The sequence below is a fragment of the Vombatus ursinus genome, unplaced genomic scaffold (assembly GCF_900497805.2).
Source record: "Vombatus ursinus unplaced genomic scaffold, bare-nosed wombat genome assembly UNPS02007344.1, whole genome shotgun sequence".
Taxonomy (NCBI): domain Eukaryota; kingdom Metazoa; phylum Chordata; class Mammalia; order Diprotodontia; family Vombatidae; genus Vombatus; species Vombatus ursinus.
Window position 1 is genome coordinate 663,715 of NW_020947122.1, and position 27,211 is coordinate 690,925.

Below are 27,211 nucleotides of genomic sequence, written 5' to 3' on the forward strand. Positions count from 1 at the left end.
AAACTGTCAAGCATTCCAGCTCTGCTACCGAGAGCACAACTCCGAGGGACTCAATGGGTTCGAATGCAAAATGTACGCTTGCCAAAACGACTTTCGAGGAGAACTCACACAGGGCAAGTGCTCACATGATGGTCAGAAGAAGCAATACAAGAACACATTCAAGATCTCTCTTAAGAACTTTGAAATTGATTGTGTGATATGAAAGACATTGGCACAGGACCACTCAACATGGCATGCCCACATTAGAGAAGGTGCTGTGCTCTATGATCAAAGCAGAATTGAAGTAACTCAAAAGAAACATGAAATGCATGAATTTAGAGAATCCACCCCATATGTTCTCATGAACTATTTGTACCCAACCTGTGGTAGAACATTCCAAGTTCATATTGATTTGATCAGCCACAGTCAGGTACACTGTAACTTTACTCTAGAATACTGATGTCATTTTGGCCCTCCTCAAGATCAAAGGACAACCACCAACCTACTCCTCTCCTATAAGCTCCAAATCCAGTCACTAGTATTTCTAGTTTTCACCAATAAGCCTATATACAATTTTCATTCATGATTCACTTTCACTAAAATAAGAAAAGAAAGCAAGTGGTAAATAGAAAGTAAACTTCTTAATAGCAGGATTTATTTCCTTGTGGTTTGTGCTGTGCATAACATGCTTTACCCATCCTACCCCAAATCCTGACAACTTCAGTTCCTGTGGAGCTCCTGGTAGCTGTTTCTTTCACTACCAAATATTGTTCTGCCCTTTTAATACCTATAAATCATGGGGTCATATCATAGACATAGATTTTGAGACAGAAGTAACTTTAGTAGTCTTCAAGTCCAACTATCTTTCTCCTTTTTGTCTACTTGTATTGTACTGCAATATCTTTGACGTTTTGATTTTGATTTGTTCAGCTGACCTCTTTCCCACTGGTGCCATGACCCTTTGTGTTATGCTTTTGTGGGCACTGGGAAAACATTTCATTTGTTCCCCTTGACTTGAAGCTGTTCATGACCTGGCTAAACAAAATTTACTTATTCCACTTTCAAAGCCACTCAAGGAAGAGGGGCCTAACTCTAGAATATAGGCAACTATTTACTTACAATCATAGAATTTAAGGTCACAAGGGACCTTACCAGTCATCTGGTGAAAGATTATAGCATAACTTTCTCATTTTATTGTACTCATAAGCCATGTTTACCTGAGTTTATTGCTAGCCTGTTTTATGTATACGCATATAGATTAACAGAGAGAAAGTACTGGGTTCACATTCAGTCAAGAAACTCTGGATTCAAATTCTACCCTTAATACTTACAGAATGATGCTCAGTCATATGACCTCTAAATGTTCCATGTAACTCTCTGAGGGGATACATTGGAGAAAGTTATCAGTATACACCAGCCAAATAGGTGTCCCATAGAGAGGAAATCAGAGGTCAAGATCAAAATTTGAATAATTTTTAAGAGGCCAGGAATGGTGCTCACTAACCTTCCTATTTTTTAATTTTATTTTTATTTTCCATTCTAAATTGTCTCCCTCTACTTCCAATTCCAACCAATGAGGAGGCAAGAAATATGACATCAAGTGTGTATGTGTGTGTATGTGTGTGTGTGTGTGTGTGTGTAATGCAAAGCTTTTTTGACATTAGTCATGTTGTTTAAAAAAGCAAGAAAACATATACTTCAATCTGCACTCTGAGTCCATCAATTATCTGTTTAGAGATAGATAGTATTTTTCATCATAAGTCCTTTGAAATTGTTGTGGATCATTGTATTGATCAGAGTTACTAGTCTTCATCATTTCTTATAATACTATTCCATCATATTCATAGACTATAATTTTATCAGCATCTTCTTAGTTTTCAATTCTTTGCCACCACAAAAAGAACAACTATGAATATTTTGAACATATACCTCCTCTTCCTTTTTCTTTTATCTCTTTGGGGCACAGACCTAGTAGCAGGATTTCTGGATCAAAGGGTATGCATAGTTTTATAGACCTTCAGGCATAGTTCCAAAATATTCTCCAGAATTGTTGGATCACATCACTGCTACAGTGATGGTGCATTAGTGTACTTATTTTCCAATATCTCTTCCAGAAATTCTCATTTTCCTTTTCTGTTATCTTTGTCCATCTGATGGGCATGAAGGAGCATCTCAGAGTTGTTTTAATTTACATTTCTCTAATTATTAGTGATTTAGAGCAATTTGTCATATGTTTATTGATGGCTCTGATTTCTTCCTCTAAAAACTGTCTATTCATATCCTTTGAACATTCATTAATTAGGGAATGAATCTTATCTTTATAAATTTGGCCCAGTTCCCTATATATTGTAAGAGAAATTGTAAGAGAATTTTTGTGTAATTTTTTCCTTCGGTTTCCCACTTTCCTTCTAATTTGAAATACATTGGTATTGTTTATGCAAAAGGTTTTTTTATATTTTATATACCCCAAATTATCAATTTTACCTCTAGTAAAAGTATCTATCTCTTGTTTGCTCATGAACTCTTATGTTACCCAGAGATCTGGCAGGTAATGTCTTCCATGCTCCCCTCATTAGCTTGTTATATCACCCTCACACATTTTGAACTTATTGTTATAGGTGACACAAGTTGTTGGCCTGTATCAAATTTCTGGCAGATTACTTTTCATTTTTCTTAGTAGGTTTTGCCAGATATTGAAGTCTTACCCCAATAGCTGGGATATTTGAGTTTATCAAAGACTAGATTAATATGATTATTTGCTTTTGTGTATCATGTACCTAATCTATTTCTTATTCGTTGTCAAATTGTTGTGAAAATTATCACCCTGCAGTATACTTTGAGATTTAGTTGTGTTCAGCCCCCTTTTCTTTGTATTTTTTTTCATAGATTTCCTTAATCATCTTCACCTTTGTTTCTCAAGATGAATTTTCTTGTATTTTTTTCTAGTTCTATAAAGCAACTCTTTGGTAGTTTAATGTATACATTAATTTAGGTAGAATCATCATTTTTACTGTATTGGCTTGGCATAGTCATGAACAATTAATATTTCTAAAATCATTTAGAACCATATTTGTGAGATATTTTTAAAATGTGTTCATGTCATTCCTATGTGTGTTTTGAAAGGGCTAGATTTCTTTCCCCATTGGACATGCATATTCTTTCAATTTCTTTTTTTTAATTGATATTGCTATCATTTCTTGTACATATTGAATAATAATGGTTATAATGGACATCCTTACTTCACCTCTGACCTTATTAGAAAAGCTTCTAGTTTACTCCAATTACAGATGCTTGTTCTTAGATTTAAATAGATACTCCTTATCATTTTTAGAAGAACTCCAGAGGATTCCAGGAAGATGGAAGAGTAGGTCATAAAATTCTAAGCTCTCAAGTTTCTCCTTCATAAAAGAGCTAAGGGGGCAGCTATGTGGTGCAGTGGATACAGCACCAGCCCTGAAATCAGGAGGACCTGAGTTCAAATCTGGCCTCAGACCAAACACTTGACACTTACTAGCTGTGTGACCCTGGGCAAGTCACTTAACCCCAATTGCCTAAACAAACAAACAAATAAAAAAGATGAAACAGTACCTCAGGGCAAACATAGAACAGTAAAAATAAATAAGGGAAGGAGCAGAACATTGGTCCTCTTGGGACAATCAGAAGAAGATCTGAAGAAAAATCCTCCATGAGGTTTGGTCCCAGTGAAGAGTAAACACGTCCAGACTAGGGATCACTTAAAAAACAAGTGGCAAGTGCTGGGATTAGCTGGGTTGGGAGGCTGCCTTGGCCCCAGCCATAGGAACTTTTTTCCCTGAGACAGTGAGGGGAGTTGGGCATCTGAGGTGGGGAATATCATGGGAACCTCTGCTGATAAGGAAAGCCAGACTCAGATGTGCTGGGGAAACACTGTCAGGGGCAAGAAGGAACCAGCACATACCTGATGAGTGCAGAAGCAGTAGGATGGAGATACTGCTGGCTATGAGCACTTACAGGAAACTGGAGGTCTTGATTTAGGTTCAAGTCCATAGGGGAGGATTAAACAAAGATCTAAAGCCAGAGGCACCATCCTCCATATCCCAAGACTAGTGGTAATTTCAAAAATTAAGCTACTACAAAAAAAATGCACCGACAAAAGAGAAAGAATCCAACCCTTGAGAGTTATTATGGGATAGAGAAGACAGGGATTTGTCTTCAGAGGAGAATACTGAAGCAAAGAAACTCTCATCTACCTCAAAGAGTAATGTCAAATTGTCACCTGCCCAAAAAGAATCTGTAGAAGAAATCTAAAAATCAAACAAGAGAGATTGAGGAAAAACTAAAAAAAAAAATAAGAACAAACCAAGAAAAATAAGAAGATTATGAAAAGAAAGTCAACCAATTAGAAAAGGAGATACAGAATCTTAAGGAAGAAAATAACTCCTTGGAAATCAGAATTGGCAAAGGGAAGCCAGTAAAGTTATAAGATATCAAGAAATAATAAAATAAAATATAAAGAATGAAAAAGTAGAAAAATAAGTGAAACATCTCATAAGAAAAACAACTGATCTGGAGAACAGATCAAGAAGAGAAAACATAAGAATAATTGGACTCCCTGAAAGCTATGATAAAAAAAATCGTGATACAATAATATAAGAAATAATTAAAGAAAATTATCCTAAAGCATTGGGACAAGTTGGGAAAGTAGAAGTATAAAAAATCCACTGATTACCACCTGAAAAAGATCCTATGAGGAAAACCCACAGGAATATTAAAGTCAAATTCCAAAACCTCCAGTTCAAGGATAAACTATTCTGAGGAACAAGAAAAAAAAAGCAGTTTACATATGGTGGTGCCACAGTTAGAATCACACAAGACCTAGCAGTCGTGACACTAAAAGACCACAGGTTTTGGAACACTATATATTGAAGAGCAAAAGAACTGGGGTTCCAACCAAAAATATCATACTCAGCAAAGCTAAGCATAATTCTGAATAAAAAAATGGATATTTAATGACTTGTCAGACTTTCTTAAAAAATTGAACTTAATAGAAAATTTGATAAACTAGAAACAAGAGAAGCATAAGGTATATACAAAGGACCAATTACAAGGGATTCAATAAGGACAAACTGTTTGCCTTTTATGTATGTAAAATGTAAGTCTAAGATTGTTATTGGTAATTGGGTAATTCACAAGAAAGATTGGGATAGTCCTGAGCATAAAATGACTTGAAAAAGTAAAACCATTCAAGAATAGCTAAAAAGAGCAATTATCTTATACAAATGAACTGACTACTTTAGTGGCCATAGAATTCTCCTTCTGTCCTCCTAAGCCACCTTGGGCTAGAAAAATGATGCAATATGACATTTTCTTGGCTTTACAATTCAGTTTTCAGCATGACACAATTTCTGTGGTTGTTTTAGAAGTGGTTTAAGGTGAGCTTTGCAGTTGTGACTTTTAAATTTGCCATCTCAACTTTATCTCTTGTCACTGGCCTTACAATGGAAAGATCATTGAATGCACAATTTTGGAAGTAGAAGATAACTTAGAAATCCTCTAAGAAGGGGTCAGGGCAAAAATGGACAAGTAGAAGCACCCAGCCAACAGCTCTTAACATTTCCGTCCAAAAAACTTCAAAATAATGCTTCAAATAGAATTCTGGAATGTCAAAGCCAACAAAAGGTCAGCATGACATGTTCTTCCAGCCTAAGACAACTAAGGTGCTTGGAAAGAGAGATATGTGACATGAGAGTGGAGGCTTACCTGGAGCCCACATGAATACAGTACCAGTTACAGGACCAGGAGGTGGTGGTGGAAGTAGCAGATTTAGAAGCTCTCAATCCAGATATGATAAGGGGACCTCACAACTGATTTAGAAAGACTATAGAAGAGCTCTATGCTAGTATTAGACTCATAATCAGATACTGTTTGGCAACTTCATTACTTGCACTTACTTCTAGGTCATAGTTTAAGGGAAGAGAGATGTACATTTGATCAAAAGGGAACAGGAGCCCTAAGGATCAGTATCACTTTTAGTCATAAGGGAACAGGTGCCTTGAGCAGTATTACTTCTGGGCTTAAGGGAGCGGGGACCCTGAGGATCAGGGATCCTTCCTGGGTAAGGACCAAAGTGCATGCCGGGAGAACAGTGATCACACCTCTGCCCAAATCACACTATTTCAGAAGCACCAAAAACTTTGAAATCCCCAGAATTAGCTCTGAAAAGAGCAGTATGAAGACACCTCAAGCTGGGCACAGTACCCAACTCCCCCACCCAACGTGCCAGAAACAGAGCACAAATAACCAACCTGATCATACAAAGCAGCTATGGTGACAAAAAAGATCAAGAAACAAATTAAGTAGTCAATGATGTTAAAACAACTACAAGCAATGCCTATAAAGGAAAACAAAAGTGAATTGGACACAAGCCTAAAAAGAATTTCTTGAAGAAAAATAAAATAGAAGGACTTAGAATATGATATTCCAGAAGGCAAAAGAGCTAGGATTACAAACAAGAATAACCTACTGGCAAAACTGAGTATAATACTCCAAGGGTAAAAAAGGATATTTAATGAAAGATAATTTTCAAATCTCCCAATTGATAAATAATCAAAAGATATGAACAGACAATTTTTAGACAAAGAAATCAAAGCTACCTATAGTCATACAAAAAAATGCCCTAAATTTCTATTTATTAGGGAAAGGCAAGTTAAAATAACTCTGAACTACCACCACACCACTATCAGATTGGCTAATGTGTCAGAAAAAGAAAATGACAAATGTTGGAGAGGGTGTGAGAAAATGGAGAGACTATTCCACTGTTTGTGTAGTGGTGAACTGATTCAACCATTCTGGAGAGCAATTTGGAATTGTGCCCAGAGGTCTATAAAACCATGTATACCCTTTGTCCCAGCAATATCACTACTGGTTCTATCTTCCAAAGAGATAAAAACAAAATGAAAAAGAACCTACATGTACAAAATATCTATAGCATCTCTTTTAGTGGTGGCAAAGAATAGCAAATTGAAGGGATGCCCATCAGTTGGGGAATGGCTAAACAAGTTGTGGTAGATGATTGTATTGGAATACTATTGTGCTACTAAGAAATGATGAGCAGGATACTTTCAGAAAAACTTGGAAAGACATACAGAAACTGATGCAAAATTAACAGAACCAGAGGCAAAGTCAAGATGTCTGAGTAAAAGCAGGAGCTCTCCTGAGCTCTTCCCCAAACGCCTTCCTATACCTTTGAATAATAACTCTAAAGAAATTCTAGAATGGCAGAAATCACAAAAAGACAGAGAACCATTTTCTTACTTAAGACAATCTATAAGGTTGGCAGGAAAAGTCTGTTGCAACAGAGTGAGAGAACAGCACAGGTCCAGTGCAGGCCATGCCAGTACAGACCACTCCCCAGTAAACCAGGAGCAGGCCTCAGGGTGACTAAATCAGTGGCAGCAGTGGTAGTTTCCAGACCTCTCAGCTCACAGATATTAGGCAATTGAACAACAGGTCAGAAGGAGATTTACAGAGTTCCTTTTGCTGGCACCAGGGCCAGGACTTTGTTGCATTGCCTGTACATGGATCTGGGTCACAGACCTGGGTTGTTTTAGTCTCAGTGGGAGGCAGAGCACTAGAACAGCAGAGCTTGTGGCCAGAGAGGATCAGGGACCCTGGTCACAGTGCCAGTGTTGAAAAGAGTGCTGTGTGGTCACTCACAAACTAATGCGCAGTACAGGAGAATAGTAATCATACCTCTCCCTAGATCATACCACCTTAGAAGAGCCAAAAACTTACAGGTCCCCAGAATTACCTCTAAAAACAGCTGCACACAAACAAGCACACACACACACACACACACACACACACACAAAACCTAAAATCTGGGACAGTGTTCCGTACACTTGGGAAACAGAGCCCCATTTTAGCATAGAGTTAGAAGCTCTCAATCCAGAAATGATAAGGGGACCTCATAACTGATTAGAAATAGCCTGGAAAATGAGCAAACAACAGAAAAAAAATTCTGACCATAGAGTTACTATAGTGACAACGAAGATCAAAATACACACTCAGAAGAAAACAACAAAATCAAAATTCGTGTATCCAAAGTCTTAGAGAAAAATAGGAATTGGTCTCAGGCCATAGAAGAGCTCAAAAATATTTTTAAAATCAAGTAAGAGAGGTAGAGGAAAAAATTAGCAAGAGAAATGAGAGTGATACAAGAAAATCATGAAAAAAATGGTCAACAGCTTGGTAAAGGAAGCACAAAAAATACTGAAGAAAATAACACATTAAAAAAAAACAGAATAGGACAAATGGTAAAGGAGGCACAAAAATCCAATGAAGAGAAGAATGCCTCAAAAAACAGAACTGGCCAAATGTAGAAAAGAGATAAAAAAAATTCACTGAAGAAAAGAACTCCTTAAAAAGTAGAATTGACAAAATGGAAAAGGAGGTACAAAAGCTCACTGAAGAAAATAATTCTTTAAAAAATAGAATTGGGCAATCAAACAAAATAAAAACAATGAAAAAATGAGGAAAATGTGAAATATCTCGTTGGAAAAATATGACCTAGAAAATAGAGCCAGGAGAAATAATTTAAGAATTATTAAACTACCTGAAAGTCATGATCAAAAAAAGAGACTAGACATCATCTTTCAAGAAATTATCAAAGAAAACTGCCCTGATAGTCTAGAACCAAAGGGTAAAATAGAAATGGAAAGAATCTACTTATCACCTCCTGAAAGAGATTCCAAAATGAAGACTCCCAGGAATATTATAGCCAAATTCTAGAACTCCCAGATAAAGGAGAAAATACCACAAGTAGCCAAAAAGAAACAATTCAAATATTATGGAGTTGCAGTCAGGATAACACAAATCTTTTTTGTTGTTCAGGTAGGTCTAAATCTTCATGACCTTGTGAACCATACTGTCCATGGGGTTTTTTTTGGCAAAGATACTACAGGGCTTTGCCATTACCTTCTCTAATGGATTAAAGGGAGCAGAGATTAAGTGACTTGCCTAGGGTCACACACCTAGTAAAGGTCTGAGGCCAGATTTAAACTTAAGTCTTCCTGGTTCCAGTGCCAGTAATCTGCTAAGCCACCTAGCTACCTCCTAGGCAAATAGAAGTTAAGTGACTTGCCCAAGGCAAAAAAAAAATTGTGAGTATATGGGGCCAGATTTAAACCCAGGCATTCCTGACTTCAGGCCCAGTACTTTATCCACTGAGCCATCTAGCTACCCAAAATTCTTGAAGAAAAAAATTAGATGAATTACAGGAGGAAATAGACAGTAAACCTATACGATTGGGTAACATTTTACCCCACAGAGTGAGATCAATCTAACCGTGAAATAAATAAGAAAGACAATAAGGAGATGCACAGAATCTTAGAAAAGTTAGGTGTGTTAGAACTCTGGAGAAAATTTAATTGGAAAACAAAGGAGTATACCTTTTCCTCAGCTGCATTTCTTTTTTTCTGAAATAAGATTATTTAAATATTTTTTCCTCTTCTCTTAATCTGGGCAATTTATATTTTTGTAAACATTCATCCAATTCACTTAGATTGTACCTTCCCTTTTATTCACTCCCTCCTTTGTTTTCCTTTCCCCTCCTACTTCCTACAGGCTAAGGTACATTTCTATACCTATCTGAGCAGTACATTATTCCCTCTTTGAGGCAAATCTAATGAGAGAAAGGTTCAAACAATGCTTGCCTCCTTCCCTTCTTTCCCTCTACTGTAATAGGTCTTTTTGCTTCTTCATGTGATGTAATTTACCCTTTTCTGCTTCCTCCTTTCCTCTTCTCCCAGTCCAATCTTCTTTTCTCACTCCTTAATTAAACTTTTTATCATCACATCAAAGTCAACTTATACCCACATCTTCTGTTTATGTATATCCCTTCTAAATGTTGTAATAAAGATAAGGTTCTCAAGAGTTACATGTATCATCCCCCCATAAAGGGATGTAAACAGTTTACCCTTATTAAATAATATTTTTTTCTTTCCTGTTTACCTTTTTTTTTTCCTCTCTTGAGTCTTATATTTCTATTCAGCTCTGGTTTCTTTCATCAGGAAAGCTTGGAAGTCCCTTATTTATTGAATTTCCATCACCTCCCCTGAAAGATTATGCTCAATTTTGCTGGGTAGATAATTCTTGGTTGTAATCCATGCTCCTTTGCCTCCTCAGATATCATATCCCAAGCCTTCTGATCCTTTAAGGTAGAAGCTGCTAGGTCTTGCAAAATACTGACTGTGGTTCGACAACATGGAAATTTCTTCTTTCTGGCTGCTTGCAGTATTTTCTCATTGACCTGATAATTCTGGAATCTGGCTACAATATCCCTTGGAGTTTTCATTTTGGGATCTCTTTCAGGAGGTGATTCTTTTCATGATTATTTTATGCACTGGTTCTAGGACCTCAAGGCAGTTTTCCTTGAAAATATCTTCAAAGATGCTGTCCAGGCTCTTTTTTTGATCGTGGATTTCAGTGAAAGCAATAATTCTTAAATTATCTCTTCTTGATCTATTTTGCAGATCAGTTGTTTTTACAATGTCATATTTTACATTTTCTTCTCTTTTTTTCATTCTTTTGATTTTGTTTGACTGATTCTTGATATCTCATAGTCTTCCACTTGCCTAATTCTAATTTTTAAGGAATTATTTTCTTCAGTTAGCTTTTGTACCTCCTTTTCCATTTCACCAATAGTATTTTTTAAGGAATTGTTTTCTTCAGTCAATTTTTGTCCTTCCTTTTCCTCTTGCCTCCTTGTCCTTCCCACTCTCTCTTGCATCACTCTCATTTCTTTTCCCAATTTTCTTCTACCTCTCTTATTTGACTTTTAAAATCCTTCTTGAGCTCTTCTAAGAAGGCTTTTTGGACTTGAGACTAATTCATATTCCTCTTTGAGGTTTTGAATGTAGGTATATTGACAATGTTGCCTTTTCTGAGTTTATTTTTTGGTCCTCCCTGTCCTCATAGAAACTGTCTCTTTTCAGTGTTCATTTTGCTTTTTGTTCATGATGTTTGCCTATTTCCTGACTTTTAAAATCAAGCTCTGCTTCTGAGACATGGGGCACTGTCTCAAGCTTCTTGTGCTGGGATCCAGGGTCCTGGTCTCTGGTTTTGTGTGCTGGGGCCTCAGGACTGACAGCTTACTTAGTGCTGATCTAGAGTCCTAGTGGTGGTGTCTGGTGTGTGGTGAGGCCAGATGGGGTTATTCTGAATTTCCCTGGGTCTACACTAAAGAATGTGAGGTTTGGCTGCTGGAGGAAGCCTGCCCACTTGGGGCTGCACTGGAGCACACAGAGGTGCTGTTGCTGATGGATGCCTGCCCACCTGGAGCTGCAGCAGCACACAAGGTAGTTCTCCAAAACGGAGTCTTCCGGTTCCCATGGTTTTGCTAAAGCACGTGGTGGGTCCTGGTGTTGGTGTTTGCCTGCTTCACCACCCTGGGGATCAGGATCTCCAGCTGATTTGCTAAGTTGGGGCTTGCTGCTGGCTTGCTGGGATGCTTCTAGTTTTGGAATACGCTCTCCCTTTGCCCAAGTGAGACATATCTTTCTTGCCAAAACTCTAAGTTTCCCAGGGTAAAAGACTGATCCACACCATCTTTCCACAAACTCTGCTATTCCAGTATTTTTTCTGGGTGCTGTTTTCTGTTTTCTTTCTTTCCTTTCCTTCCTTCTTTCTTTCTTTCTTCCTTTCTTTCTTTCTTTCTTTCTTTCTTTCTTTCTTTCTTTCTTTCTTCCTTCCTTCCTTCCTTCCTTCCTTCTTTCCTTCCTTCCTTCCTTCCTTTCTTTCTTTCTTTCTTTCTTTCTTTTGTTTCAGTTGTCAACATGAGAGAGTTACAGCAATTCATTGCTTACTCCACCATCTTGGCTCCTGGGAGTCTGTTTACTTTTTATATGGGAAAATACTATCTGTACTCTTAATAGTGTTATCATTATTTGGGCATTTCAAAAGAGCATACATAGATACAAGGCTTTGAGTTGAGGTGAGTATGATGGCTTTATTCTGAAAAATAAAATTGCACAGGGAGAGGTAAAATGGGGCAATTATCTCATACAAAAGAGATATGGATGGAAGAACTGTTATTGTGGAAGCAGGTGGGGTAGAGGGCTGGTAGTTCTGGAACTGTATTCTCATTGGAACTGAATTAAAGATAGAATAATGTACATTTAGTACATTTAGAAGGGTTCAAAAATCTTCAAAATTTATAAAGAAATAGTAGAGTGAGGGGACAGGATAAGGGATAAACTTTTAGAAATTTGTGCAGACCAAGAAGTAGGAGGGTGGGGGATATAAGGATAAGGGGTAGATTCTGAGAGGGGTGGGTGGATTTAGGAATAGGAGTAAGAGATGAGTATAAGCGAATGATTCTCTAAAAGGGTGTAGATTGGAGACATAGTGATTGTACGTAAATCAGATTGAGAGGAAGGATAGGGTAAAAAGAGAGAGTGAGAAGGATAATAGGGAGGGAAAATAGGATGGAGGGGAAAATGGAACTAGTCATTATAACTTTGAATGTGAATGAAATAAACTCATCCATAAAACTGAAATGGATATCAGATAAGATTAAAAATCAGAATCTGCCCATGTGTTGCTTACAAGAAATATATTTTAAAATGAGAGATATATACAGAGGTAACATAAAGGGCTAGAGTAGAATTAATTGTGCTCCAGCTGAGGTTAAAAAAAAAGGGTAGTAATCATGATTTTAGACAAAGTTAAAGGTAAAAGAGATAAATAAGGAATCTACACTGCGATAAAAGATGCCATAGAAAATGAACTAATATAAAGCAATATCAATACTATACCTGGATGCACCAAATGATATAGCATCTAAGTTTTTAAAGGAAAAGTTAAGTGAATTACAGGTAGAAATGTATCATAATACTACAATAGTGGGGTCTTTAACCTTTCTTTCTTAGAACAAGATAAATCTAACAAAAAATAAGAAAAAAAGCTAAGGAGGTGAATAGAATCTTAGATAAGCTAGATATGATAAATATATGGAGAGAACTGAATGGAAATGAAAAGAATACTCCCTTTTCTCAGAGGTACATGATACCTTAACAAAAATTTTTGATATATTAGGACAGAAAACCTTAAAAATTAGGAGAAAAGTTTTATAAATTGTTTCTCACATCTCAAATATATAAAGAAGTTTGTCAAATTTATAAGAATATAAGTGATTACCCATTTGAAAAATGGCAGTTTTTTGATGAAGAAATCGAAACTATATATAATCAGGGCAGCTAGGTGACAAAGTGGATGGAATAGTGGGCATGGAGTCAGGAGCTTACATCTCTCTGAGTTCAAATCAAATCTCAGACACTTATTAGCTGTGTGACCCTGGGCAAGTCACCTAAGACGGTTTGCCTGAATTTCCTCATCTGTTAAATGAGCTGGAGAAGGAAATATCAAGCCATTCCAGTATCTTTGCCAAGAGAACCCCAAATGAGGTCACAAAGAGTTGGACACAGCTAAAAATGACACCACAGAAATGAAGGGGTAAGGGATATATTCTCAAAGGAAAGTGATGAAGAAACAAAGGGTATTTATAAAAATGAGATTTAAAAGCTATATATAACTATATGAAAAAGCTCTAAATCACTATTTATTAGAGAAATGCAAATTAATACAACTTTGAGATATGATCTTGCATCTTTATGATTGGCTAAAATGGTAGAAGGGGAAAATAGCAAATCTTGGAGGGGATGTGGGAAAATTGGGACACATTCACTGTTGGTGGAACTGTGAACTGTTCTAACCATTTTGGAGTGCAATCTGGGATTATCCTCCAAAAATTATGAAACTTTTGACCCAGCAATACAATTATTGGATCTGTTTCCCAAGGTGCTTAGGGAAAAATAAAAAGAATTTATTTATTCTAAAATATTTATAGCATCTTTCTTTGTGGTGACAAAGAACTAGAAATTGAGGGCATGCCTCTCAATTGGGGAATGACTAAACATGTTGTGGCGTATGATTATGATGGAATACTACTAGGCTATAACAAATGATAAGTTGGTTGATTTTATAAAAACATGGACTTACATGAAATAATCGTGAGTAAAATGAGGAGAACCAAGAGAACATGTTACACAGTAAAAGCAATATTGTTATAAGAACATATTTTAATGACTAAGTCATTTTAAGTATTATAAATACTCAAAATCAAATCAACTACAAAGGACTTATAAAGGAAGATACTATCCATATCCACATTCAGAGAAATAACTGACAAATAGAACTATGTATAATATGGTTACATATACATACAAACACACATTATACATATACATACATACATATGTACGTATACACACATTTTTGTGTCTAACTTGGAAGCACAGAAAAGTAGAGTAGCTTTGAAAATTATGTAGAGCATTTATTACATAGTTTTCAAAAAAAAGTAAACAGTGGAAAATGGAAATTCATGGGTTTATATTAAATCTTTTTTTTTATGTTGTGCTGTGTACATAGGAAAGTTCCTTTTTGTGTCTTTCTGTATTTCAGTTCAAAATGAATATTTTCAAAGAACAAAAGGTCAAGAATATGAATGAAATCAATGAAAAAAAATGTGAAGGAATGCAGCCTAACAGTACTAAATTTCAAAATTTATTTAAAATGGCAATCATGAAAACAATGTTGTATTAGCTAAAAAATATAGTGATGGATCAATGGAATAGATTAGGTGCACAATACACAGTGTTAAAAAGCCCAAAGGTCCAAGTTTTGGGAACAAGACATTACTGTTTGACAAAAATTGCTTGGAAAACTGGGAAGCAGTTTGGAAACAACTAGACATATATCAATGTCTCACCATGTATACCAAGATAAAGTAAAAATGGATATATGATTTAGACACAAAAAGTGATATCATAAGTAAATAAGGGCAGTATGGAAAAAAAAGTGAGATTTAACAGTAAAGGAAGAGTTTGTGAACAAACAGATAGGATCATGAGTATAGTGGGATAATTTTAATTACAGGAAACTAAAAAGTATTTGCACAAACAAAATTAATGCAGCCAAAATAAGAAGGAAAACAGGATACCGGGAAAAATGTAAAAACAAGTCTCTGAAAAAGGACTAATTTGAAAATATATAGGGTACTAATAGTAATTTTAAAAAATATGAGTCACTCCTCAATTGATAAATAGTCAAAGCATATAAACAGGAAGTTTTCACTAGAATAACTCACAGCTACAAATAGTTACGTGTAAAAATGCTTTAAATCACTATTTATTAGAGAAATTCACATTAAAACAACTCTGATCCACCATCTCATGCCTATCAGTTTTGTTAACTTAACACAAAAGGAAAATTAAAAATACTGGAGGAGAGATGGAAAAATTGAGACACTAATGCACAATTGGTGGAGTTATGAATCCATCCAACTATTTGAAGTACAATTTGCACCCAAATGACTATAAAACTATGTGTATTTTGTTACCTAGTACTATCACTACCAGGTCTATATCCCAAAAAGATCAAAGGAAAAGGAAAAGGACCTATTTGTATGAAAATATTTATAACAACTTTCTTTTTTGGTGGCAAAGAATTAAAAATGCAGATAATACCCATCAATTGAGGAAGGGCTAAATAAATTGTGGCATATGATTGTGAAGGAATACTACTGTGCTATAAGAAATGATTAACAGGACAGTTTCAGAAAAACCTGGGAAGACTTATATAAACTGATGCAAAGGAAAATGAACAGAACCAGAACATTGTACATAGTAATACAATATTGTAAGAATGATCAACTGTGAAAGAATCAACTAATCTGATCAAGACAATCATCCAAGACGATTCCAAGGGAGCCATAATAAAAAATGCCACTTGCCTCCAGAGAGAGAACTGATGAACTCCCAGTGCAGATTGAAGCATCCTTTTTAAAAATTAATTTTTCTTGTTTGTGTTTATGTATGTTTTCTTTTACTCATGGCTAATATGGAAATATATTTTGTATGACTTCCCATGTATAATCTATCATATTGCTTGCCTTCTCAAATGTTTGCAGAGGGGTGGAATAGTGAGAGAGAATTTGTAACCCAAAATTTTTAAAGATGAATGTGATCTTTTAGAAGTAATTGGGAAATATTTAAAGTAAATAAACTATATGTAAAGAAACAAAAATAAAATCCCCCAAGAACAAGAAATGTCATTCAGAGAAAAGGAAATTAAATTTAATGTCAAACAACCAGAGTGAACTTAGGCAAGTCTCTTAACTTCTCAGGGCCTAAATTTCTTCCTAATATAATCCCATCAAGTTTCCATCCCATAGGTAAAAGTAACCAAGGCCTCCAAAGCATCTGTTTGCTTGTACCAATTCATGTGTCTACTTAGTAACCAAAGTCAGATTAAAACACAAGTTACTTGATTCTCAACACAGTTCTCCTACTAATCCTTTACAAGAAAACAAAAACAAATGTGTTAAAGACTTTTAAAATCCATTTGTGAGCACCAGGTTGTGTATGGACAGGGAATTTGTTTTGCATCCATCAGGAAAAAATCAAGCAAGACTGTATTGTTGCTGTCAGTCACTGTCATCACTTATCCAGAGTCTTGAACAATTCAAAAGTAGAAATAAATGACATCACAGGCATCATTCCTCTAATTACAAGAATCACCAGCACACTAGTGAGATGCTAGAAAAAGTTTCCCCCAAGGAGTATAAATACAAGGTAAGTACCCAGATGTGACCCTTTTTATAGGGTTGCTTCAAACTGCTTTATAATGATTAATTTATTCTTGAAGAAGATAGAGTATTAACTGAAAATCAATTTGTTTACTTCTCCAGCTTTCCTGTCCTCAAATTCTCAGAGATAATCTCTACCTCACAGTCAAAAAGAAAACATTTTTTTTGTAATTTTTTTTTTTTATTTTTCCCAGTCACATAGGCTGTATGAACTACTCCCTTGGTATCCCCTTCCATCCTCACGTACTTCTCAGAAAATGCATTCAGTTCCAGCACACCAGAGGATATCCTTTGGGGAGGAAAAAAGGACTCTGGCAGTATACAGAAGAGATGTCTGCTAAGAGGCAGAGTGGTCACAAGGGAAGGAGGGGAAACCCAGGGAAGAAGTAGGTGCTAGGTGATCATAGCTTTCAACATCTCCATTTCAACCTGATTGGGAGAAAAGAGGGGATAGGATTTCTCAATACTTGAGGCACCAGAAAGACGTCCATAGTAAATGGAACATCATATTTCTAGTCTTCTTTTATTTTTCTGAAAACCATTTTAGTGACAATTATAATTACCAAAAGTTAAAGTCTTTCCAATATATGACATCCCATGACAATTTTTGATATGAATGATACAGATAGGACCCATTAATTTCTATAGTATGTCAGCTCCTGAAATTTAAAACTATTTGATTTTCTTTGAAGAGTGGTTTCAAACAAACATCATCCCCAACAAAGTGTGCTTAGGACTTCTGTGAGGTGATACTGGTTTTTTTTTTTAAGTATAGAAACTTATAATACTCTATTACATAGATATGTTTCGCAAAAGAAGTTTCTTCTAAATTTCAGATACAAAAAAGACTGATAGAAAAATATTTTTCCAATATACATATTCAAAAGAAAACACAACAAAGGATAACCACAGCCCAAAGCAGCAATTAAAATATGCTAATACTGGTCAAACCTTGATTTTAATTTCCTGGCAAATTAAAGGGCCTGCCCACGCATGCAGTAGTGTATTCTCATGAAGCTTCATTCACAGCTGTAGAATCTCTCATTTACCTATGGGTAATGCATAGTTTATCCTCCTTTTTTATTAAGGTATCATATATGCTTTCTGATTTCTCTTGAGCCTCCGCAAAAGGTCTCACAATTCTAAACATCTTTCTGCATAGTTGTCAAGAAAATGCATTTTACCAAAAATGAGTGTATCATAAAAACTATCTACATTTCCTACATTTTTTGAATGACTGCTTTCTACAGAATTTGGTATTTTTACTGTTTGAGCTCCCTAGAACCCTTATTTAAAAAAAAAAGGAAATCACCTACAAGGGTCCTAGAGAGCTCAAACAGTGAAAATAACATTACTGGAAAAAATTGTAATTTCCTATTCCAATGGAAAAAAAATCCATAATTGGAAAAGACTTGAGCTTGAGGTCTGGGCCAGATATTTAAGCATGTGAGTTTTATCAAATTATCTAAAATCTCTCAATGTAAATGTGATAATCTTTCAGAGCCCAGATTTCTTTGAAAGTAAAATAGATGTAGTAATACCTCTTATACCTCCCAGGTTTTTTGGGTTTTTTTTTGTTTTTTTGGTGAGAATATATTCATTCATTCAGTAATTCAGCAAGTATTTATTAATAGTCCTAACAACTGTTCTAGACATTGCATATAAAATGACAAAACTGAAACCAGCCCTGCCTTCAGGAAGCACACATTCTATTGTGGCAAATATCATATGCACAGATAATTAAATCCAAAACATATACAAAATAATTTTGTAGAGTCCTCTAGCAATATCTGAAATAACTGATGAGAAAGTACTTTGTAAACAATGAAGTGGTAAAGATGTGTTTTTTATTATAACTTGTTTTCCAGGGTCTGTCACCTGGGGAGGAGAGGGGAGAATGTCTGGCCTGAGCGAGGTCTATTATGACCTTCTGCTTTCACAGCTCATTCTGAGAACCTATACACTTTTGCTTCCTCCAAAGTGGTGTGATCTAAGGAGAGATCTGGTCACTGCCCTCCTTGTCTGTACTCTGCTCTTTATTTAAGAAGGGCCCCTGATCCCATGAGATCAGGACCACTCTTCTTTTTCTGGAACCACTGGCCTGGCACTGGATTATGAGACCCCAAAGTGTTAAATGGCACACAATCCTATGCCTCGCTCTACAACAGGGGTCCCCTAGGTTCCTTTTCTGAAGAGGTGTTCATGGGGTGGAGCCAAGATGGCAGAGGGAAAGCAGTGACTGTCTTGAGCTCTCCCCCAAACCTCTCCAAATACCTGTAAAAAATGGCTCTAAACAAATTCTAAAGCAGCAGAACCCACAAAAAGACAGAGTGAAACAAATTTCCAGCCCAAAACAACTTGGATGGTTGAACAGAAAGGTAAATCGTGGCTGAGCAGGGAGAGGAGTGCAGTTTGGCTTGGGCACACAGGCCTCAGCGACCCTGGAGCAAGCCTCAAAGGGCTGAATTGCAGGCAGCTATGGCAGTTTCCAGACTTCTCAACCCATAAACACCAAAGACAACTTAGAAAGTCAGTGGGAAAAGTCTGTGACTACAATAAGAGAGGAGCTAGATCTCAGCTGCAAGTCCTGAGTGCGGCCTCTGAGGCAGCTGCTGCCTCCTGAGCTCCCAGCCCACAGACTGAGGAGGAATTGAGTGGCTGATCAGAGGGGGATTGCTGAGATCTCTCAGCCAGTGCTGAGGCAGGAATCTCTTGCTTTGCCCATGCTTGGATCTGGGTCACAGTTCTGAGGGGTGGTCCTGGGATGAGGAGGAGTGCTGGCCTGGAGGAGCTGGTTGTGGCTATGGAGAGGAAACACCCTGCCCCTTATCATACTACCTTGGAAGAACTGAAAATTTACAGGTCCCTAGAAGTACCTCTGAAAACAGCTGTACAAACCCCCGAAGCTTGGGACAGTACATTCTCCACATTTGAAGCAGACTCTTACCTTAACAAAGAGTTAAAACTCAAGTAATTGGCCAGGATCATGAGTAAGCAGTGCAAAAAGAATCAGACTATATTATCTTACTTTGGTGACAAAGAATATCAAAACATACAATTAGAAGAAGACAACAAAGTCAAAGCTCCTACATCCAAAGCCTCCAAGAAAAATATGAATTTGTCCTAAGCCTTGGAAGAGCTCAAAAGAGATTTTGAGAAGTAAGTAAGAGAAGTAGAGGGAAAACTGGGAAGAGAAATGATAGTGATGCAAGAAAATCATGAAAAACAAGTCAACAGCTTGCTAAAGGAGACCCAAAAAAATACTGAAGAAAATAACACCTTAAAAAATAGCCTAACCCAAATGGCCAAACAGGTCCAAAAAGCCGATGAGAACAATGCTCTAAAAAGCAAAATTGGCCAAATGGAAAAGGAAATCCAAAAGCTTACTGAAGAAAATACTTCCTTAAAAATTAGAATAGAGCAATTGGAAGCTAGTGACTTTATGAGAAATCAAGACACTGTAAAACAAATCCAAAAGAATGAAAAATTAGAAAACAATGTGAAATATCTCATTGGAAAAACAACTGACCTGGAAAATAGATCCAGGAGAGAGAATTTAAAAATTATTGGACTATCTGAATGCCACGATCAAAAAAAGAGCCTAGACATCATCTTTCAAAAAATTATCAAGGAAAACTGCCCTAATATTTTAGAACCAGAGAGCAAAATAGAAGTTGAAAGAATCCACTGATCACTTCCTGAAAGAGATCCCCAAAGTAAAACTCCTAGGAATATTGTAGCCAAATTCCAGAGTTCCCAGGTCAAGGAAAAAATATTACAAGCAGCCAGAAAGAAACAATTCAAGTATTGTGGAAACACAATCAGGATAACACAAGATTTAGCAGCTTCTACATTAAGGGCCTGCAGGGCATGGAATATGATATTCCAGAGGGCAAAGGAGATAGGATTATAACCAAGAATTACCTACCCAGAAAAACTGAGTGTAATCCTTCAGGGGAAAAAGAGGTCATTCAGTGAAATAGAGGACTTTCAAGCATTCTTGATGAAAATACCAGAGCTGAATCAAAAATTTGACTTTCTAATACAAGACTCAAGTGGAACATGAAGAGGTAAACAGGAAAGATAAATCATAAGAGACTTATTAAGGTTGAGCTGTTTGCATTCCTGCATGGAAAGATGATATTTGTAACTCATGAGACCTTTGTCAGTATTAGGGTAGTTGGAAGGAGAAAATATATGTATAGGTAGATAGATAGAGAGATAGATAGATAGATGAATAGATAGATAGAGGGCACAGGGTGAGCTAAAAAATGAAGGGGTCATATCTGGAGAATAAAATTAAGGGGTGAGAGATGATTATACTAGGAGAAGGAGAAAGGGAGAGGTAGAAGGGGATAAATTATCTCACAAAAAGAAAACAGAAAAGAAAAGGCTCTTACAGTGGAGGGGAAACAGGGGAATGTGAGAGGGAATGTGTGAATCTTATTCTCATAGAATTTGACTTAAGGAGGGAATAAAATACACACTCAATTGGGTGTGGAAATCTGTCTTACCCTACAGGAAAATAGCGGGGAGAAAGGGACAAGAGAGTAGGGGGATGATAGAGAGGAGGGCAGATTGGGAAAGGGGGTAATCAGAAGCAAATACTTCTGAGGAGGGACAGGGTCAAAAGAAAGAATAGAATAAATAGGGGGGCAAGATAGGATTAAGGGAAATAGAGTTAGTTTTTCACAGCATGTCTACTATGGAAGTGTTTTGCATAACTGCACTTGTATAACCTATATTGAGTTGCTTGCCTTTTCAATTAGGATGAGTGGGGTGGGAGGAAGGGACAAAATTTGGAACCCAAAGTTTTAAAATCACATGTTTAAAAAAATGTTTTCACATGCAACTGGGAAATAAGAAATATGGGAAATGGGGTACAGAAATCTATCCTGCCCTACAGGAAAATAGAAGGGGAAGGGGATAAGAGAAGAGGGGGAGAGATAGTAGGGAAAGCAGACTAGGGGAAGGGGTATTCAGAATGCATGCCAACTTGGGGTGGGGGGAGGGGCAAGATGGGGTGAAAATTTGGAATTCAAAATCTTGTGGAAGTAAATGTTGAAAACTAAAATTAAATAAATTTATTAATGAAGAGGTGTTCTGTCTCCTTGCAGTGCCTAGCTGCTGCTTCCTCTGCTGTCATAGATGATATTGCTGCCTACCATGCCACACCAGTGTCCCCCACAGTCCTACTCAGGCCAGCCCTCTCCCCAGTGTCCACAGACTTCTTTTTCTGCCTTCCTGAGCTGCCCTGTGTTAGAAAAATTATTCATGATTTTTTCTTAGTTTGCCACTGAGAATTCTGTTCACTGTTCTGACGACATTTTGTAAGACAGGTTTTGGCAAGGTTTGCCAATTGTGACCTTTAATTCTGACATTTTGACTCTGCCACCAACATGTTGAGTTTGACATGGTGGCGAGACATCTTCCTGTAGACATTTATCAAATATTTGCTGATCGGGGCCTGGAACTAAGGGCCATCTATGAGAAATGACCTTTACTAGATACATTGAGGGACATAAAAAAATCTCCTCCCAGACAGTTGGCAATTTCCCTCTTGTTCGCAACATTGTAAAACTCTAGTCTTTTTTCAAAGTAGAAAAGTTGAGGAAAGAAAACTGTGTAAATTATCAGTTATTCTAGAGGAACAAGGGAAGATAGGTAGGGGTACATTAAAAAAATAAAAAACTTAACAGTGGCCAATAGAGCTAGGACATGAATACAGGGAATTAAGTTTAAAAATCATAAACAATAATGTACAAAGTTGTTTGCTCCATTATCTATACTGTTCTATCTATGGCCATTGAAACCTTATCCTTGAGGTCCTTGCTCCCACTTTATCAGGTTAGAATTTTAGTAGAATCCTGGGAAGTTTTTCAACCCATCTTCGTGGTAGATTTATTCTTATTCAGGAGTTTATGGGGTTTTTGGGAGGATTAGCACCTCTAGTGTAAGGGATTGCCAAGCCCTTTTCAGAGTTGTTCATCTATACTTTGTGCCCACCTGATTCATCCAACTCTCAGCTGGGGCTACAAGAGGCTGAAGCATTAACAGCAGCTACACCCTAGTAAACCTTCTTGGCAGATATCAGGTTTGAGGGTAACCAACAGGCCTCAAACCTGTTTCTGAGTTAGAAGCATGGAAGCTCTAAGCATGGAAGACTTCCGCTGGCAGAATGGCTGAGAACAATTTGTTGCAACAATCATGAAGGTGGCTGAAGCAGTAGGTGTGGAGCTCTTAGAGCTCGGTCAGTCATTGAAGATGCCAAGGTCATCTATTGCATCCTGGGCCACCATCAGTTGTTCTGACTTTCGTCTTGCCACTGGACTTCAGTGACTCAGGGAGAGTGAGGCTGAAGACTTTGTGCAATTCTGCCTCACTGAAATCCAATTCATATGCAAGTCATCACCCATGATATCAGTGGTCCTCTTCATAAACAAAGGACAAACAATAACAACAACTCTCTGCCACTGTAACTATTCCAGGGCATAGAAATTATTAGCTCAGTCATTAGCTCTGACAAGATTTAGAAGAATTTTACTGTGATTTTACTAATTTGTCAATAGGTTCATGTCTTTTCTTATTTTGTTTTATGTATTTGGAAAATCATAGTTGTCCCTATCTCCCAAGCATATACCCCTGCCACTTACTGAATACTAAGTCCTACAGTGACTGGATAGCTTAGGTTAGAAAGAACTTTCTGGCAGGAGTTTTCAAAAATCCAGTTTACTTCTGGATTCTCTGGAAATAGAATGATACAATGTCTTCTTTTTTGACAGTGTGATCAAATTATTTTTCCCGTAAGTTTGTGAAAGTATGGTTGGAAGCTATTACAGTGCCAAGCAGCTTCACACATAACATGTGACTGAAAAATCAAGTGGAACCCATGGTGTGGTTCTCATTTGCAAGAAGGTATCTCCCAAGAACTAACTTGAACATAAATAACCTTTTCCTCTTAAGGTACAATTCACACATGAATAAAAAGTGAGGAAGAGAGCCCACTGTTTTTCCTAGTGGACACATAGATACCTTTAAACATGCTGAAGGTCCTTTGCCAAAAGACAATTTCTATCCAACTTCATGTCGAAAGAGTAATTTATTTTTGATTATTCATTGATTCAAGGAGGAGGGGACAGAGAGTGAAATGTCCTTATTTGTAATATATGAGCTGTAGTACAGTAAGATGAGTTTTTGTCAGACTTGTTAGTTTAAAAAAACTCATAAAAACAATATCAACAAAGTTCACACATCTTTATATGGAGAATAAGAATGGGATACCATTGTCATTTTGTTATTATTGTTATTCCTAAAATCTGAAAATATTGGCATGGATTAGAAACTAGGAGAATAACTTTTCAATTTTTCCTGTTACCCATAAAGTTGAAAACATTATTTGTCTTTAAGAACATTTTGCATATATCTCAGTCTTTACTTTCTGCCAGTTAATAGCTAGGTAATGTGGTTTCTGAAAATACACTTTGAGATTCAGTTTTTGTAATTGCCACCCACTCTTTCAAATAAGTCTCGTATCCCTAGGCATAACGCTGATTGAGGTTTGGACCCACAATTCTGACTCACCAACTTTGTCAGTAGGCAGACAAACTGCTGAGAATGCTCTCATTCTAGTTTCTAATTTAATTGGACATATAAACTACCTTTTATTCTCCCCTTACAAATATCTTGGTTATTTACCAGTAATTCAGAGTCCTAGAAAAATTCTTACATCATTTCTACAATATCCATAAAATGGGAAGAGAAATTGACTCTGGCTTGCCTTAGTGGAAACAATAGGCTCCCAACTAATACTTTTGAAGGTCTTGGCTGGCATAGTAGAAAGGGTCCTAGATTTAAATTATTGCATTCACATAATCAGAGCTGCAAGGGACAATAGGGGTTATTTAATCCAAGTCCTTCATACAAACTCCCTGCAATTCCACTAGTTCATCTATTCCTGCTACTCTATCCTTACTTCTGAAATACCCTCCCTCAAATGAAGTATCTGTAAAGTACTAAGCACAGTACCTGGCACGTAGTAGACAATAAATGCTCATTCCCTTCTCCTACTCTCTTGCTCATACTCTTATGTCCTACTAATTGGGGAGATTTCACTGCAACTACCCAGCCCCAGTGGCTTGATCATGCCACCTGTCTATCATGCCAGCATGTGTGCACACAGACCCCTTCCCTTCCAACTCCAATTCTTTGTGTGGGAACAACAATCAAATCAATACTGCAATTGCTTCTGGAAAGGAACCATCATTTGTTTGTCTTGTGGTTCTGCTCACCATCCTAGAAACATTTCTTGCTTAGCCACCACTTCCGATATATTTTGTCTCCCTCTCTTAGAATGTAAATTACTTGAAGATCTTTCTCATTTTCATATTTGTATCCTTAGCATCTAGCCCACTGCTTAGCACATAGTGAATGCTTAATAAATGATTTTTAATGTATTCAGTCATTCTTTTTACAGATTCATAAACTGAGGCAGAAAGAGTGAAATAACTTGTCTAAATTTACATAGGAAGTAAGTGGCAGAGCTAGAATTTGAATCCATGGTTCGAAGTCCAGGATGCTGCCCAATCATCATCAAAGAACCAGTATTCAAATCCTGGCTCAACCACTTGCTAACTATTTGACTTTGGGCATATCACTTAAATTTTATGGGCCTCAATTTCTTCACTGATAAACTGAAGGGTCTGAACTAAATGACCTCTAAGGTCTCTTCCAGCTCTAAAACTATGAAACTAAGGCATGTAGATCAGAACCCATAGTTGATCTTATCTCCCAGTAAGCCATATAACAGTGCATAAGGGGGAAGCAATAAGTGGCACTTCAGAGAGGGTATGTGGATTATAAATTCATGAGACTTAAGATCCAATTCTGAAGTGTTCATTTTGGCTGGATTTAGGAGGTGACAGACATGAGTTTTTGATTCTGGCAAGTGCTTTGAGCTGAGTCAAACATATAAGCACATCTCAAGAGAAAATTTCAGCAATCATACTTGAGCCGTGAAAAAAAATAGAAAAGCCCCACAAGTTCAGGAATACAAGTGACCTACATAAACAAGTTCAACTTCAGTGCTCTGCATTTTGAAAATTCAGCCTTTGTTTCTCCTCTATGTTCCCCAGTTAAAAATGAGCATGCAGCTGATATAATAGCATAGATCCTCTAAACACTGTAGGGAAAAAAATGGAAGGCATACAAAGTTTTATTATAAGCCTTCTGGTTACAAATTCACTTTGCCAAACATCTTTACTGGCGACCAACCAGCAGGATTCCTTTGCATTCTGTTGGATGTCACATGCCCAATGTGCTGGCAATTGTAGTCTGAAAAAATAGACAATTGAAAAAGAGATAGAGGGGATATTTTTTTTTTTTTTGTGAAAAGATCTCATTTGATAAAAGATTTAGAGTCATTCTGATTGGCTCCAAAAAAAGAATGAGGGCCAATAAGTGGAAGTTATAGGGAGGCAAAGTAAGGCAACATGCAGTTAAGTATTGACTATGTACCAGGCACTAGGCTAAGCCTTGGGGATATAAATACAAGCAAAAGACAGACAGTCCTTCTGCTCAAGGAGTTTACATTCTAATGAGAGAAGGCAATATAAAAAAAAGGTAACTATAAAAAGGAGAGTATTCATATAATGTCGCTTCCCACTGTAATCTAACATCTGCTCAGCCACCAAAGTGATTTGCCTAAGGTGCAAGTCTAACTATGTCACTTTCCCCCTACACACACACACACACACACACACACACACACACACACACACTAAACTCCAGTGACTCCCTATTGCCTCCAGGATCAAATATAAAATCCTTTCTTTGGTTGTAAAAGCCCCTCATAACCTAATGCCCTCCTACTTTTATAATACTATGATATCTTACTCTCTACCATGTAATCTTCAATCCACTGACACTGGCCCCCTTGATTTCCCCTGAACAAGACACTTTATTCGTGCCTGGAATAATTTCCTTCTTCATCTCTACTTATTGCCTTCCATGACTTCCTTTAAGAGTTAATTGAGGGGCAGCTAGGTGGTGCAGTGGATAGAGCACTGGCCCTGAAGTCAGGAGGACCTGAGTTCAAGTCTGGCCTCAGACCAAACACTTGACACTTACTAGCCGTGTGACCCTGGGCGAGTCACTTAACTCCTATTGCCTAAAAAAAAGAGTTAATGGAATTACCATCTTCTATAAGAAGTCTTTTCCAGCTTATCTTAATTCTAGTGCCTTTCCTCTGTTTGTTATTTCCTATTTATCATGCATTTTTACTTGTACATGCTTGTTTACTTGTCCTTCTCAGTAGATTGTGAGCTCCTTGAGGGTAGGAACCATTTTTTTGCTAATTTTTGTATCCCCAGTGCTTAGCACAGTGTCAGGTAAATAGTAGGTGTTTAATAAAAGTTTAATGACTAACTGACGAGTGGCAAAGTCCAAAGTCAGATGCAAAACCTGGAGGTGAATGAAAGGTGGTTGGCTTAGACCCCTCTCTAAAATTGGGGCCCTGGAACGAGCTCATCCACAAGTAGGGTAAGAAGGGTA